This window comes from Ruditapes philippinarum, unplaced genomic scaffold, assembly GCF_026571515.1.
Source record: "Ruditapes philippinarum isolate M1 unplaced genomic scaffold, ASM2657151v2 ctg1384_1_1_1_1, whole genome shotgun sequence".
In the NCBI taxonomy this organism is placed as follows: Eukaryota; Metazoa; Mollusca; class Bivalvia; order Venerida; family Veneridae; genus Ruditapes; species Ruditapes philippinarum.
Window position 1 is genome coordinate 117,305 of NW_026852092.1, and position 16,239 is coordinate 133,543.

The 16,239-nt window shown below is 32.3% G+C and overlaps 1 protein-coding gene across 3 annotated transcripts in view; it reads left to right on the forward strand.

Moving 5' to 3' along the window:
* Positions 1-16,239, forward strand: part of LOC132749031 (zinc finger CCCH domain-containing protein 10-like) — a 219,062-nt gene that overhangs the window by 112,896 nt on the left and 89,927 nt on the right. For 2 of the 3 annotated variants that reach the window (XM_060738713.1, XM_060738706.1), the window contains exon 5: positions 9,683-9,740. The exons of the other annotated variant lie outside the window; for it this stretch is intronic. The gene's annotated coding sequence lies outside the window, so the exon portion shown is untranslated. The remainder of the gene's footprint in view (positions 1-9,682; positions 9,741-16,239) is intronic. 3 annotated transcript variants of the gene reach the window in all.

The following is a 16,239-nucleotide window of genomic DNA, read 5'->3' on the forward strand; positions in this document are numbered from 1 at the left end:
GTAATAGTTCAAATATTTTCAAAGTCCATTGACATATGGCTTTGAAACTTTGCACACTTGTTCACCATCATGACCCCAACCTGTAAACAGGAGGAGGTAACTCTATCAAGCATTTTTTTACTATCAAGCACTAAGAATAGTCGAGCGTTGCTGACCTACCGACAGCTCTTGTTGTGGTAAATGATTATGATATGGCTAAAATGTTTTGTGTTGCCAGCTGAGACTGTGAAAGTCCTTGATAGGGCAAATATAAATCCTGCTGTTTTTATGTTGGTTTTATGTTACTAATACTCTGTAAAGATCATAATTTTATGATGATTTTCTAGCTTTATTATTGTAGAAAGATCTACCATGGCTTGAGTTACAGCCCTAATATTGTAGAATTACATTCTGTATATACATACATTTAGCTAAATAATTGTTATATATATTCCAATGTTAAGTGACAGACATGTTTAAGTTATGCTAACTTAAAGTCAACAGTAACCACTGCTCATTTACCTAATTTCAATGCCTTAGACTTCTAGATTTTGTAAAATCCAAACCTTGTGGCATATAAGGGACAATGAGATGTTTGAGTCACAGCTAAAAGCTTAGTATAATTGCACTCTTTAAATTGGACATACTACTGGCCATTTCGGTGCCTAAACTGCCACAATTTGCCCTATAGCAGCATGGGGACTGACTGAAGATTAAAACTTGGGGACATTTGTACTTTTAACACCTACCCTTCCTTTTCATCAGAAGGGCATTAAGTCTTTCTATCAAGCCAATAAATTGTCTATTTCTGTACCAGCCTGTAGACTTATTATGTAATTCCTTGTTCACAGGAATTTTTCTTAAGAAATGTGAGGGCATGGAATCATGACACTAGTATTTATGGTATAAAAGGCAATATTAATATTTTGAGAAAGCGTGGGTATCATTTATTGTTTTGCTTGATTAATTGTTATTCAGTTGACAGTTTTCTATGATTCTACAAGCTGATATATCGGTTATTTCTAAAAAAAAAAATTAAATTAACAAGAAATTTTATTTAATGACCATGTTTTGTATTTTATGCGCTATAGTGAGGAATATTAGTTTCTTCATTTATCATATCGTGTCTCTAAAGTATTGTAAGTTTTGTAATTGTTATATTTGTAGATATAGTGTAAGGGGGTTATATTGAATTAATCTTGTCCCTATAACTTTGATCTTTGTAAGACATCCACCAATAATGCACATCTAGTTCCTTATTGTATTCTTTTATAGTACACTAGACTACCTTTGTTTTATCAGTCTGCTTTTTTTCTTTAATTGAAAAAAAGAAATGTTTATTTTTATGCCAGGATTGGGGGGGGGGGGTAAGATTTGCCCTTGAACATCTGTCACTGCAATATGGGGGTATCTCTGTTTTATGGTTCGTTGTGCTATCAAAATTAAATTTTCTGAGCCAAGGAATGACATTATCTGTTTATTCACTAACTTTATTTTAGATTTCCACAAATCTTAAGACATAAGACTTAAAAAAATCTTGGCATGTAGAAACTTTTATAAGCTTCAATATTTATCTAGTCAGTTAAATAACCCAGTATGTATTTTATAACCATACTGGGAGTTTGGATGTCTGATTATATCAGACCATATTGGTGTAACTTACAGATTCCTACTATGTAAAACAGTGTAATATAAATGCCCCTGAAATTCCCATGTGTTATAAGAATTTCTTGGTCTTGAGCGCAAAATAGTTCACACTGAATGAATGTAACCATTATGAATCAAAGGGCTGCAAGCTCTGTGGTATTTTCTGATCTTTGCAATCTAAATCATACGAACTATCTGATGGAAGATCACCCAACTTTGTAGCATTCTTGGGTAGTCTTTTATCAAGTTTGCTCATATTAATTTGCTTAGCCCCTTTTAGGGGTCTCTATAGCTAAGAATAGAAATACCAGTAAATGTCTATTTCTAGAGAACTAATTGATGGATGATCACCAAACTTTGTCTGCAGTATTCTTGGGTAGTCTTTTATCAAGTTTGCTCATATGAATTTGATAAGCCCTTTTTAGGGGCCGCTTAAGCTAAAAAAAAAAGAAATACCTTTAAATGTCTATTTCTGGAGAACTAATGGATGGATGATCACCAAACTTTGTCTGAAGCATTGTTGGGTAGTCTTTTATGAAGTTTGCTCATATTATTTTGATTGGCCCCTTTTAGGGGCCACTTTAGCTAAAAATAGAAATACCTTTAAATGTCTATTTCTACAGAACTAATGGATGGATGATCATTTAACTTTGTCTGAAGCATTGTTGGGTAGTGTTTTATCAAGTTTGCTCATATTAATTTGATTGACCCCTTTTAGGGGCCGCTAAAGCTAAAAATAGAAAAACCTTGAAACATCTTCTTCTACAGAACTAATGGATGGATGATCACCAAACTTTGTCTGTAGCATTCTTGGGTACTCTTTTATCAAGTTTGCTTATATTTATTTGATTAGCCCCTCTTAGTGGCCACTAAAGCTAAAAATAGAAAAAAACCTTCGAACATCATTTCCTACTGAAATAATTGAAAGATGATCACCAAACTTTGTAGCATTCTTAGGTAGTCTTTTATCAAGTTTGCTCATATTATTTTGATTATCCCTGTTTAAGCTAAAGCTTAAATACCCCAGGTCATGGCATTTCTTCAAATTATTGTTTAAACATATTCTATGCTCAAATTTAATATTAGAATATATTGACATTCCAACACTGAAAAGAAGTTGTTTCTGGTGAGCGACTCAGGGCCATCATGGCCCTCTTGTTATTAAATACCATCACACATAAAAAATATTCTTTTATATTTTGCATATTGTTTCCATTTTCAGTGTCCAAGTTGATTTTTGTAAGAATTTGACATTTTAGGCTTTTGGACTTATTTGATCTTTTTTATTGTGTTAGGTCACAGGTATATAAATTTAACCAAATTCCAACAATACAAACATAGTTAAATAATTTGCAGGACACCCAGTAATTTCCTCCAATAGTTTACTATTTTTAAATTACCACATGATCTTAAATGAGTACATACATGTTTGTGATTCCTTGTGTGACCAACAACAGAAAGAAACCAAAAAAAAAATACACCCACTAATCAGTCCATTTATTAGACCTTATACACAAGAAACTTAGAAGCTTGCATGTTTCAGTATTGTTAAGAGCAGGGTCTCATTAGTTGTTATTACAAAAGAAGAAATCACCTGATGATTTATGGTCGTGTTTCTATCAAACTATTATTGATTGAGAACTAATTAACTTCACCTTATGTCTAGAACCAAGTCAGCTTGTTCACAATACAAGTCAATGATCATGCAAACCCCTTTCAATCAATCTGTGATTTTCTTATTCTTCTACATTGTATTGCCATATTGTAAAGTTACAAATAAATAAATATACAAATATCTTTATTTCTCTCAGGTCAAGACATTGACAACATGAGGTAAATAAATATTAACAAAGTTTCGAGGCTCAATAGAATGCATACAAAAAATATAAGCATATATAATACATGTAAAGGGAGAGTACCTTGGGTACTTTTAACATACAAAGCATTTGCATGTAATGAATTTACACTTGTTATATGCATTTAATTTTCATTATATAAATTTTTCAACTATATCCCTAATAAACATACATATTTTTTTATATTCAAAATTACTATGGTTGTTTATATTCATAAGTTTATCAAAAGAATAAATGTTTCGTCTAATGTAATAATTGGGTCCTAAGTATTTTTTTCTTTGACGATCAAAATAATTACATTCTAGAAGGTAGTGAAATTCATCTCCAACTGAGGAATTACATAATGTACATTTTCTCATATTAAGTTCTATCCCATGCCAAGATCCAGTTTCTACTGGTAATCTATGGTTTCTTGTTCTAAATTTAATCAGATATCTAAGTAAATTAGGATGTGTATTTGTGATATACTTTTCAAATTCGAATTTGTGTTTGAATAACTTGTAATTTTTACACTTTCCAGAAGTTTCTAAGTTTGAATACCAGCTGTTAAGAAACAGGTCTATTAGCTTTTGTTTAACTGTTGCGGTCAACCACTTTTGATTTGGAAAAAGATGTGTGTCCCAAATATTGTTCATGCCGCATTTGACGAGTATATCTCTAATACACGTTATCCACATAAAATTATTGCTTTGCTGTGTATTTAAAAAATTACTACTATAAAGAGTAAAATAATACATTGTTTGCGTTAGTTTAAAAGTCTTTGGGACAACTATATCTGCCCAAAAAGAAACTAATCTTGATTCTATATCTACTGAGAGCGGTGTTACACCTGTTTCACCATACACTATTGTATTTGAGGTAGAAGATTTTAATCCTAAAATATATTTTAAAAACTTAAGTTGAACTCTTTCTATCATGTCAATGTTTCCATAACCCCAAATTTCACATCCATAGAGCAAAATTGGTTTAACAGTTTTATTGAACAAATCTATTTGGATGTCAATTGGTAAGTATAGTGATTTAGCCTTTTTTATTAAATTATACATTGCTATTGTTCCTTGTTTGGCTATATGCTTTTTTGCATTTAAAAAAGATCCACTCCTACTAAAGATAATTCCAAGATATTTGTATTCATTAACAATTTCGATATTTTCATTATTATAAGTAAAATTGTGTTGAACTTGTCTACCTCTTGCGAAAACCATAACTTTTGTTTTTGAAGTATTAAGAACCAATTTCCATTTATCACAATACGCTGCATAAACATTTAGAGCGACTTGTAGATCTTCAGCAGATTCTGACAAAATAACAGTGTCATCTGCATACAATAAAATAAAAAGTTTTAAAAAGTACATAACATTTCCATCAAAATCATGATTATAGCAATTGACGCCTTCGACTAGAAGTTATACTTGTTTTTCTATGTATTAACAATAATTAAGATAGTTAAAATGTACCTGAGGCCTCGAGGTTATAAGTTTTTTTTTTTTAAGAGTTCCACAGTCTTTAGGTAGGTCAATATACATTCTGTGTTGGTTTTTCTAAGCAATCAAATACCATGAGATCTTAACTTGAGTACATTTATAGAAAATTTCTTTATAACCCTTTGACCTATGTTTCGATAATAATTATCAGAAGATTTTTATGCAAAGGCCATTACTGAATGACTCACATAATACTTAAAATAATTAACTGGCTGTTGAAGTGAATTGGTCTACAATGGGCACATTTTCCAGAATTATTTAAAATATTGAGAAAAATATTAGAAATGTATAATTTTTAGCTCGCATAATAGGACTCTCTCCAAGTTCTATAATATGGATTAAAAAAAAAAAATTTGGCCCTTTTGTGAACTTACAAAATTTTACATTATCAAAGCTCTATTACTATCAAGCACTTAGAATAGTGGAGCATGCGGTCCTAATGACAGCTCTTGTTATATTTTATTTGAAATGTAAATTCTTGAAAAAATGGTGATAAGAATTTTTAGTGATTTAAAGTAAACTTTAATTATGATGAATAATAGTATTTTGTTTAGAACAATTTACAGTCTGACCCCGGTTATTGGACAACCCTTTATTCAAATACCCGGCATTATCCGAAGTAGTTCGCCGGTCCCGTTTTAATCTCTATATAAAACAATATAAATACGACAGTATTATTCGAAATGCATTATCCGAATACCTCCTATTTTTCGAAGTAAAATTTCGGTCCCGATTATACAATTACGAAAGAATTTCACACCTATTATTCGAAGCCAGCCTAATTATTATTCGAAGCCAGACTAATTGACGCAGATCCACTCGCTGACCAGTCGACTTGTGAAAAATATCCACAGTCATGCGTGTAATTAGACAATCATGATAATAACTCTTTGTGTATTCTTTAATCAACTTTAATTAACGAAAATGAAAAGCTATGCACCGTGTCCGATTTTGTTTAAGATGACAGCAATAATTTTTAAACATTCCGTATATGTGAATTTGTCAAAACATCCAAAAGATTTTTTTCATTAATTGTAACGCTACATGAGAGCCTTAATTTATCCTAATCGAAAATACCAGAGTTTAGCTGTAAAAACCGTAGTGACGACACGGCCATTATCAAGGCTTTACGCGAAACGAAACGATACATAATGTAGAATAAAATGCAAGTATTTATGTCTTCAATGTCAATACAATAATTTTTACGCATCTTTTCTTTAATATCTATTTTTCTCAATTGATTACAGGAAGCAAGTGTGTTGTAAACGGTAGTTTTGTGGTGATTGGTCAAAGTGGAGTAGTTTTCGTCTATCACAATATTCCGATTTCGATTATTCGAACCCATCGATTATTCGAAGTAAATATTCAGTCCCAGGCACTTCGAATAAACGGGGTTAGACTGTATTATCTTCCATTTATAGATAAGCAATACCAGATCATGTATCTCACACCAATAACATTCACATAATTATAATTCTACCATGGTTTGGTCACACATGTAATACTATCAATATAAATTTTTATGGTACAACAGACCTTAGATGATGGACTAATTCTATTTAAGGTCAGAGTCATTACCAACATGCCCACATGTACCTGAAGTATTATGTTCAATACTTGAGTGTGAGTAGACAGAGTTGAAATGTCAATCACTGAATGTTAGATAAGTCTTTCCAATGAATGTGAAGTGATGCTGGACTGATTCAGATCAGCAAATACCTGAGCTTGTTGTAAATTTGATGAAAATGTTTCTTTACAGAATAACAAATAATTTCTGTACTCATAAATAATGTATGGCTTAATATGATACATTTGGTTTCATATTTAATTGCCTTAATTGATGGAAAAAAAGTCATACACAGTGAGGGTATTCAATACAATGCTGACAGAACAATTTGATACATGGATTTTCTTTTGTCTGCTTTATTGAATCTGTTCCTATCAGCTGTGTCAGTTATCAAATTGCAGATTATTTCCTTTGACTGAGAAAGATAACTGTATCAGTACAGGAGACATTTCGTTAATAGGTCTGTGTCATGCTTAAAAGACCTATCCTGTGACAAATTTCCCTATTGTGATTCTTTTAGTCATGCAATTGTAAAATGTTCTCTATGAAGTAAAACTTTAAACACTGCCCCTGTGGTAATTGGATTCAAGGAAATTAGCAGAATGATGTCCCTGTGGTCATTATTAGATTCATTGGAATGGGCAGTTTTGTCCAGTCTCTGTGGTTATTATTGGATTCAAGGGAATGGGCAGTTGTGTCCTGTCAATGTGGTTATTATTGGATTCAAGGGAATGAGCAGTTTTGTCCTGCATCTGTGGTCATTATTGGATTCAAGGGAATGGGAAGTTGTATCTTGTCTCTGTGGTCATTATTGGATTCAAGGGAATGGACAGTTGTGTCTTGTCTCTGTGGTCATTATTGGATTCAAGGGAATGAGCAGTTTTGTCCTGCATCTGTGGTCATTATTGGATTCAAGGGAATGGGAAGTTGTATCTTGTCTCTGTGGTCATTATTGGATTCAAGGGAATGGACAGTTGTGTCTTGTCTCTGTGGTCATTATTGGATTCAAGGAAATAGACAGTTGTATCCTGTCTCTGTTGTCATTATTGGATTCAAGGGAATGTGCAGTTGTGTCTTGTCTCTGTGGTCATTATTGGATTCAAGGGAATGGACAGTTGTGTCTTGTCTCTGTGGTCATTATTGGATTCAAGGGAATAGACAGTTGTGTCTTGCCTCTGTGGTTATTATTGGATTCAAGGGAATGTGCAGTTGTGTCTTGTCTCTGTGGTCATTATTGGATTCAAGGGAATGGACAGTTGTGTCTTGTCTCTGTGGTCATTATTGGATTCAAGGGAATGGACAGTTGTGTCTTGTCTCTGTGGTCATTATTGGATTCAAGGGAATGGGCAGTTGTGTCTTGTCTCTGTGGTCATTATTGGATTCAAGGGAATAGACAGTTGTGTCTTGTCTCTGTGGTTATTATTGGATTCAAGGGAATGGGCAGTTGTGTCTTGTCTCTGTGGTCATTATTGGATTCAAGGGAATAGACAGTTGTGTCCTGTCTCTGTGGTTATTATTGGATTCAAGGGAATGGACAGTTTTTGTCCTGCCTCTGTGGTTATTATTGGATTCAAGGGAATGGGCAGTTGTGTCCTGCCTCTGTGGTTATTATTGGATTCAAGGGAATGGACAGTTTTTTCCTGCCTCTGTGGTTATTATTTGATTCAAGGGAATGGGCAGTTGTGTCTTGTCTCTGTGGTCATTATTGGATTCAAGGGAATGTGCAGTTGTGTCTTGTCTCTGTGGTTATTATTGGATTCAAGGGAATGGGCAGTTGTGTCCTGCCTCTGTGGTTATTATTGGATTCAAGGGAATGGACAGTTGTGTCTTGTCTCTGTGGTCATTATTGGATTCAAGGAAATAGACAGTTGTATCCTGTCTCTGTTGTCATTATTGGATTCAAGGGAATGGGCAGTTGTGTCCTGCCTCTGTGGTTATTATTGGATTCAAGGGAATCGGCAGTTGTGTCTTGTCTCTGTGGTCATTATTGGATTCAAGGGAATGTGCAGTTGTGTCCTGTCTCTGTGGTTATTATTGGATTCAAGGGAATGGGCAGTTGTGTCCTGTCTTTGTGGTCATTATTGGATTCAAGGAATGGGCAGTTGTGTCTTGTCTCTGTGGTCATATTTGGATTCAAGGGAATGAGCAGAGCACTGTCCCTGTGGTCATTATTGGATTCAAGGGAATGGGCAGTTGTGTCCTGTCTCTGTGGTTATTATTGGATTCAAGGGAATGGACAGTTGTGTCTTGTCTCTGTGGTCATTATTGGATTCAAGGGAATGGGCAGTTGTGTCTTGTCTCTGTGGTCATTATTGGATTCAAGGGAATGGGCAGTTGTGTCTTGTCTCTGTGGTCATTATTGGATTCAAGGGAATAGACAGTTGTGTCTTGTCTCTGTGGTCATTATTGGATTCAAGGGAATGGACAGTTGTATCCTGTCTCTGTGGTCATTATTGGATTCAAGGGAATGGACAGTTGTGTCTTGTCTCTGTGGTCATTATTGGATTCAAGGGAATGGACAGTTGTGTCTTGTCTCTGTGGTTATTATTGGATTCAAGGGAATGGGCAGTTGTGTCCTGCCTCTGTGGTTATTATTGGATTCAAGGGAATGGGCAGCTGTGTCCTGTCTCTGTGGTCATTATTGGATTCAAGGGAATGGGCAGTTGTGTCTTGTCTCTGTGGTCATTTTTGGATTCATTGGAATGGGCAGTTGTGTCTTGTCTCTGTGGTCATTTTTGGATTCAAGGGAATGAGCAGAGCACTGTCCCTGTGGTCATCGGATTCAAGGGAATGAGCAGCCTTGTCCTGCCTCTCTGGTTATTGGATTCAAAGTAATTATCAGAGCACAAATCCTTTGTGTACATTGTGTTCAAAGTAATTGAGCAATGTCTCAATGTGGTGATTGTGTTCAAATGAATTAATGTTAGAATTTTCTGTCTTATGTTTGTTTTAATAAAACCATAAACAGTTACTCAGAAGCCAAATATTCTGCTTGGTTACAATTAGCAGACAATGACAGATTATGAAATAAAGCTGCTGTCTTAAAAAAAGTTAATTTGATATGATTATTGTATTGTGAGAGGTTTCAGTTAAAAAGAATCACTATGATAGGACATAATTGATATTTGATATTTGTCTTCTATTTTCAGATGTGTATATTTTTGTCAGCCAATTAATTTTGAAACCTTTACATCATGTAGATACAAGGTATGTATAAATCTTTTCACAATAATTTGTTAATGTAGGTACAATTCCTGCTGTTTGAAATGAGTTACAAGAAATGCATTTGACACCTTATAAGCCATTCTTTTCTATCAGAATTTATCTGATTTTATTATTATGTTTAGGTTGATGACAAACCTTGTTGTTGAACTGCTTATTTATTGTTATTTATTGATAATTATTATATTATTGATATTTATATTTATTATTTATTGTGACCATAATGCACATCAAAATCAGCTGGCATATCACAGCTGTCTGCACTGTTCATTGTTGGTTTTGTCCAAATTGCAAAATGGACATTAAAGTCCACAGTGAAGAAGACTAGTTTGTTTAAATAAAATGCCTTTAATATTTGTAACAGAGAGGGAATATTTTAGTTTTTTGTCTTGATCTGATTGCAGGCACTATACAAAAGCCCATACGTTCTTATCAACCATATATATTTATGACAGATTAATTCAGTTTGACATAACTGTTAAATAAGGCAATTTGACAGAAATATTATGACATATTTGTCACCAGGGACTCTCTTACTAATGGAATTTTCAAACAGATACCAGTGACATATGCTTTTAACCTTCATGCCATGACACCACTGCTTGCCATTTGTAAGTTTTTGCCAATTAAATAATTGTGATATAGAGCTGAAATTAAATAAATATTTGTACATTAGAAAATATGGCAAGACACATGATATAATGTAAGAATTTGTCTATTTAGAATTGACAAACTTTGTAGTTCTGAAAAGATAATAATTATCCCATCCCTGAATTTGTGTATGACAGATTTGTTAAATTAATAAGTGAAAACCTTTATAACTGTCTGATTGTGTATTGACTTACAATTCATTAAATAGTTTTATAACTATTGTGGTTTTGATGTTTCTGCTCACTTGTGTCTCTAGAATTCATGAAATTATTTGATATTACCATTTTTTGTTGAGATTGTCTGGTTATATCAGATTTTAATAGAACTTTGAAGTCTTTTTGTGGTAAATGATTATGATATGGCTAAAATGTTTTGTGTTGCCAGCTGAGACTGTGAAAGTCCTTGATAGGGCAAATATAAATCCTGCTGTTTTTGTTGGTTTTATGTTACTAATACTCTGTAAAGATCATAATTTTATGATGATTTTCTAGCTTTTTTATTGGAGAAAGATCTACCATGGCTTGAGTTACAGCCCTTATTGTAGAATTACATTCTGTATATACAAACATGTAGCTAAATAATTGTTATATATATTCCAATGTTAAGTGACAGACATGTTTAAGTTATGCTAACTAGTCAACAGTAACCACTGCTCATTTACTTAATTTCCATGCCTTAGACTTCTAGATTTTGTAAAATCCAAACCTTGTGGCACTAGGGACAATGAGATGTTTGAGTCACAGCTAAAAGCTTAGTATAATTGCACTCTTTAAATTGGACATACCACTGGCCATTTCGGTGCCTAAACTGCCACAATTTGCCCTATAGCAGCATGGGGACTGATTGAAGATTAAAACTTGGGGATATTTGTACTTTTAACACCTACCCATCTTTTGCATCAGAAGGGCATTAAGTCTTTCTATCAAGTCAATAAATTGTCTATTTCTGTACCAGCCTGTAGACTTATTATGTAATTCCTTGTTCACAGGAATTTTTCTTAAGAAATGTGATGGCATGAAATCATGACACTAGTATTTATGGTATAAAAGGCAATATTAATATTTTGAGAAAGCGTGGGTATCATTTATTGTTTTGCTTGATTAATTGTTATTCTGTTGACAGTTTTCTATGATTCTGCAAGCTGATATATCGGTCATTTCTAAAAAAAAAAAATAAATTAACAAGAAAATTTATTTAATGACCATGTTTTGTATTTTATGCTCTATAGTGAGGAATATTAGTTTCTTCATTTATCATATCGTGTCTCTAAAGTATTGTCAGTTTTGTAATTGTTATATTTGAAGATAGTTGTGAGATGGGTTATATTGAATTATTCTTGTCCCTAAGTTTGATCTTTGTAAGACATCCACCAATAATGTACATCTAGTTCCTTTTTGCATTCATTTATAGATTACCTTTGTTATATCAGTCTGTCTTGTTTTAATTGAAAAAAAAAGAAATGTCTATTTTTATGCCAGGATGGGTGGGGATAAGATTTGTCCTTGCCCATCTGTCATGCCGTCATTGGACTGTGGGGGTATCTCTGTTCCATGGACACATTTCTCAGGTTCTTTGTGCTATCAAAATTAAATTTCTGTACCAAGAAATTATCTGTTTATTAACTGACTTAATTTTATATTTCCAGACTTAAAAATAAGACTTAAAGATACCAAATCTTGTCATGTAGAAACTTTTATAAGCTTCAATATTTATCTAGTCAGTTAAATAACCCAGTATGTATTTTATTACCATATTGGGAGTTTGGATGTCTGATTATATCAGACCATATTGGTGTAACTTACAGATTTCTATGATGTTAAACAGTGTAAATATAAATAAGCCTCGAAATCTCCAAGTGTTAAAAGAATTTCTTGGTCTTGAGCACAAAAAAGTTCACACTGAATGAATGTAACCATAAAAACTTGCCAAATTTCTGTAACTGAGTTGTTCTGTTTATGAATTGTTGGAACTGACCATTAGAAGTTTAACCCTTGACCAGCTAAAATTTAAATAGCTCAAAAAAAAGGTCATAATTAAGATGTTTACATTTCTCTTTATAACACCTGACTAAGGTCTTTGACATTTGTTTTACAGATAGATGTGACAAGGTTTAAATGAATGGTTAAATAAATGCTATTGAAGTCAGTTAATACAAAATAGACTCAGAAAATTTCAAATTTATGTTTTTTCATTGGATGAAAAAGTAGGGCAAAGACTAAAGCAAATGTGACTTGTATTATGTAACAGGAAGACAGTCTGGCCTACCAGCTGTCATATATATAATTATATATACTTTGTCTATATCAGTGTCTACTTACATAGATGGCTTATTTAAGTGTACTCAGGCTCTTACATGAACAAAACAAGAATCTAAATGAGGAGTAACATAAATCATTCATGTTTGCTTAAATAAATGAACATGATTATCAATTAGTGATGATAATTACAAATGATATTTCACTGGTGAAATTTTTTTAAATGTTTAGTATTTTATATGATTTCATACTGATTGGCCAATTACAGACTTTTAGCAAAATTTTACCTATCAAAGACCAGTAGCCCTTAGGCTTGGGTTATATTAAGCATACAGCTGTTAATACTGCAACATATAGGGTTAGATGTACATGTATATATTGTTTTATCATTGTTCTGCTTAAGTAAAAAGAAAATAAATTCTTATTCTACAAGGTCACCGTCTGATTACAATTTGTAATCAGATATGGCCTGGTCAAAACTTATGATTCAGGCCAGGTTGCAAAGTCGCAAACCCAGGTTATAGTATGGTGAATTCTCTTTGTTTCATAAGCATATGTTATAATGGAAATATATATCAATTTTTCTTGCATTATGTTATAATAATATTGACCAATTACTTGGGCCTATCAACCTTCATGATAATATTCCTGCACATTTAAACTCAAACTTACATTATACATTAAGGCACAAAAAATTGTCCTAATTATCAGAATACATTGATCTTAAAGTGAATTGGTCAATAGTGGGCACATTTTTCATATATATTTCAAATATTGATAAAAACAATAGAAATGTATCATTTAGATATTTTATAGAACATTTCTATAAAACCTTCCATTAAGGACCAATTCACTTTAAACTATGGATTCTAATGCCATAATCTGCACTTTAACAAGATCCAGTATGCTATCTTGGCCTTAAACAATCCACATAAGCTTATTATATTAATATGAAGAGATATACTGTAAGTTAAAGATACCAGGTTGGTCTTTGACTTGTATTTGACACTCAACGAATTTGACTCAGTTTTATTTCAAAATTCCCTGTACTGTCTAATGTGATCTTGGTAAAGATTATAGACTTCTCTAGCTCACGTTCAAATTCCCAATTAAGAAACTCTTATAACAAACTTATTTTATCATTATATGATAGGTATTAAATTATGATAACCATCATTTATGATGCAGACACTTTTATTTATAATATAAACTGTTTGAAATGATTTATAATTTCAAGAATCTGTAATGTTATTCTTGGCAAATCTTGACAGAATTTCAAACTTTGATCATCGGGGAAAATCTTTGATGGTTTATATTTTACTGCAGTGATCCTGCTGTTTGATGAATCCGAATGTGTTTTGTTTCAAAAATATTTTACTGAGGTAGCATGTCAAAATATTAAAGTGATAAAATCTTGAGTTTATCTAAACGCTGTGTAATTACTTCAGGAAATGGTGTATATCAAAGTACAGTCATCTTTATGTTTTTGTACTTTAAAATTCCAGAATCTAATTCCATCAAGAATCATCTTTGCTAATATTTACATGGTAAGGAATTATTAATATTTATTTATATATTTTATAAGAGTAGATATTTAGGTGGAGCACATATAGAGTAAGAAGTGAATGATTATTAAGCAAGATTGGTCAAAATAAGCATAAATTTTTGTTGTTGTAAGATTCTAATAATTAAGCAATCTGGTTTCATATAAAAATAGTTCAATTATGAGATTTCATGCCCACGAAATTAAGTGAATTCACTGTAGTTATAGTGCTTTAGGCTGTTAAACTCACTTAATTTTCTCTTAACTACACTTTTACTCATAAGAACAACTGTTGTCATAAAAATTAACACAAACCTTGAGGCATGCTGCTTTAAAACTGATGAACTTTGACAGGTTTAGCTATTTTTAGAAAATAAATGATATGTCCCAAATTGTTGACATTGACAAATTTTCTCATGCTGCCACTTCATTTATGTTTGAGTAATTTAGTCTTCATTAAATATAGTATGAAGAAAATCTGCTTAATCTGTTCATTCATGATATTTATGTTGTTATTTAAAGCACAAATACTGAATAAAATTTCCTGTATGATAGATGGAATTTAATAAAAGATAAGTTGTAGACCTGGGTGAGTTATTCTTTAATTCTAGACAATGTTATAATCATATAAGTCAGCTGGTTATAGTGATATTTTCTGTATCTGACAATTGGGTTGTTATTTTATATAAATATTGATCACATAATATGTATTTGAAAATTGATAATTCCAGCCCCTTGAGGCCTGATTGATATCGTCAAAAATATTTATGTTTTTAGTTTTACATTAAGTACTGACTATTAACCAGATTAAGTGAAACTGTTGACACACAAGGGCCATAACCCTATATTGATATTTTTGTAGGGTTTGATAATGTTAGCTGGTTTAAAGAACTTTGAATCATTCCAATCTCAAGTAGATACAATCCTCTCCTTGATTATGATGATTCTGGCCAGAATATGTTATTTCTTTGACAATGTTGAGTTTTAAAGAAAAACATGAATGAAGTTTAAGAATGTGGTATTTAACCCCTGCGAGAATTCCATGAATAATTCATGAACTGTTCATGAACATATTCATGGACAAGTTCATGAATGTGCATGAACAACAAATGAGACTTTTTTTAGTTCACGGACAATTCATGAATCAAGATATTCATGAACATGTTCATGAATATATGTTCGTTAACATTCATGAATATATCGATTCATGAATTGTCCATGAAAGAAAAAAAGTCTCATTTGTTGTTCATGCACATTCATGAACTTGTTCAAATGCACATTCATGAAATTGTTCATGAATATGTTCACGAACAATTCAAAAACTTCTCCCAGGGGTCATAATAATGTGACATCACAATCAATTTTCATTTAATTCTAAGACTGCTGATTTGTACCAGCCATAAAATGCACAATAGACAGTGTTTTAGTACAAATACAAAACACAAAAGCCCATTACACAGGTAATGAAACTTGTTAAACACTGTGCTCAATGATTCCCTAAGTACAAATTGAATTGTCATTAGAATTCACGACTTGCCAGTTTGCTCTTCAATTTATTTCTTTGACACAATTTTCCATAAGATTTTATATAGTCCATTATGTAAATACATCACTTTTTCTTCATTTTGCTAAGTCATTGTTATTTATTCCATTTTTAAGTAAGTTTGCACCGAAAGTTTGTTAAAACACATGTAGAGCTTTGTTTCTGGCGGCCATGTTGACTTTTGCATTATGGGTGTTACCAAGGTCAGCCAACTCTTGTTGATGATCAGTGAGTTCATGAACTCACGAGAGTTCATGAACTGAAATTTTTCAGTTCATGAACTGAAATTTTTCAGTTCATGAACTGAAATTTTTTCTAACACTAAAAAGTATTCACATGGGTTAAAATTGTAAAGACAAATTTGTTTTTAAAGTTCATGATTATTGTCAGCTTGTTCATGAACATACCAAAATGTTCATGAACAGAGCAAGAATTTCTGTAACTGAGTTGTTCTGTTTGCCCCTGTGAAATAGTGTTCTTGAAATCATGAAC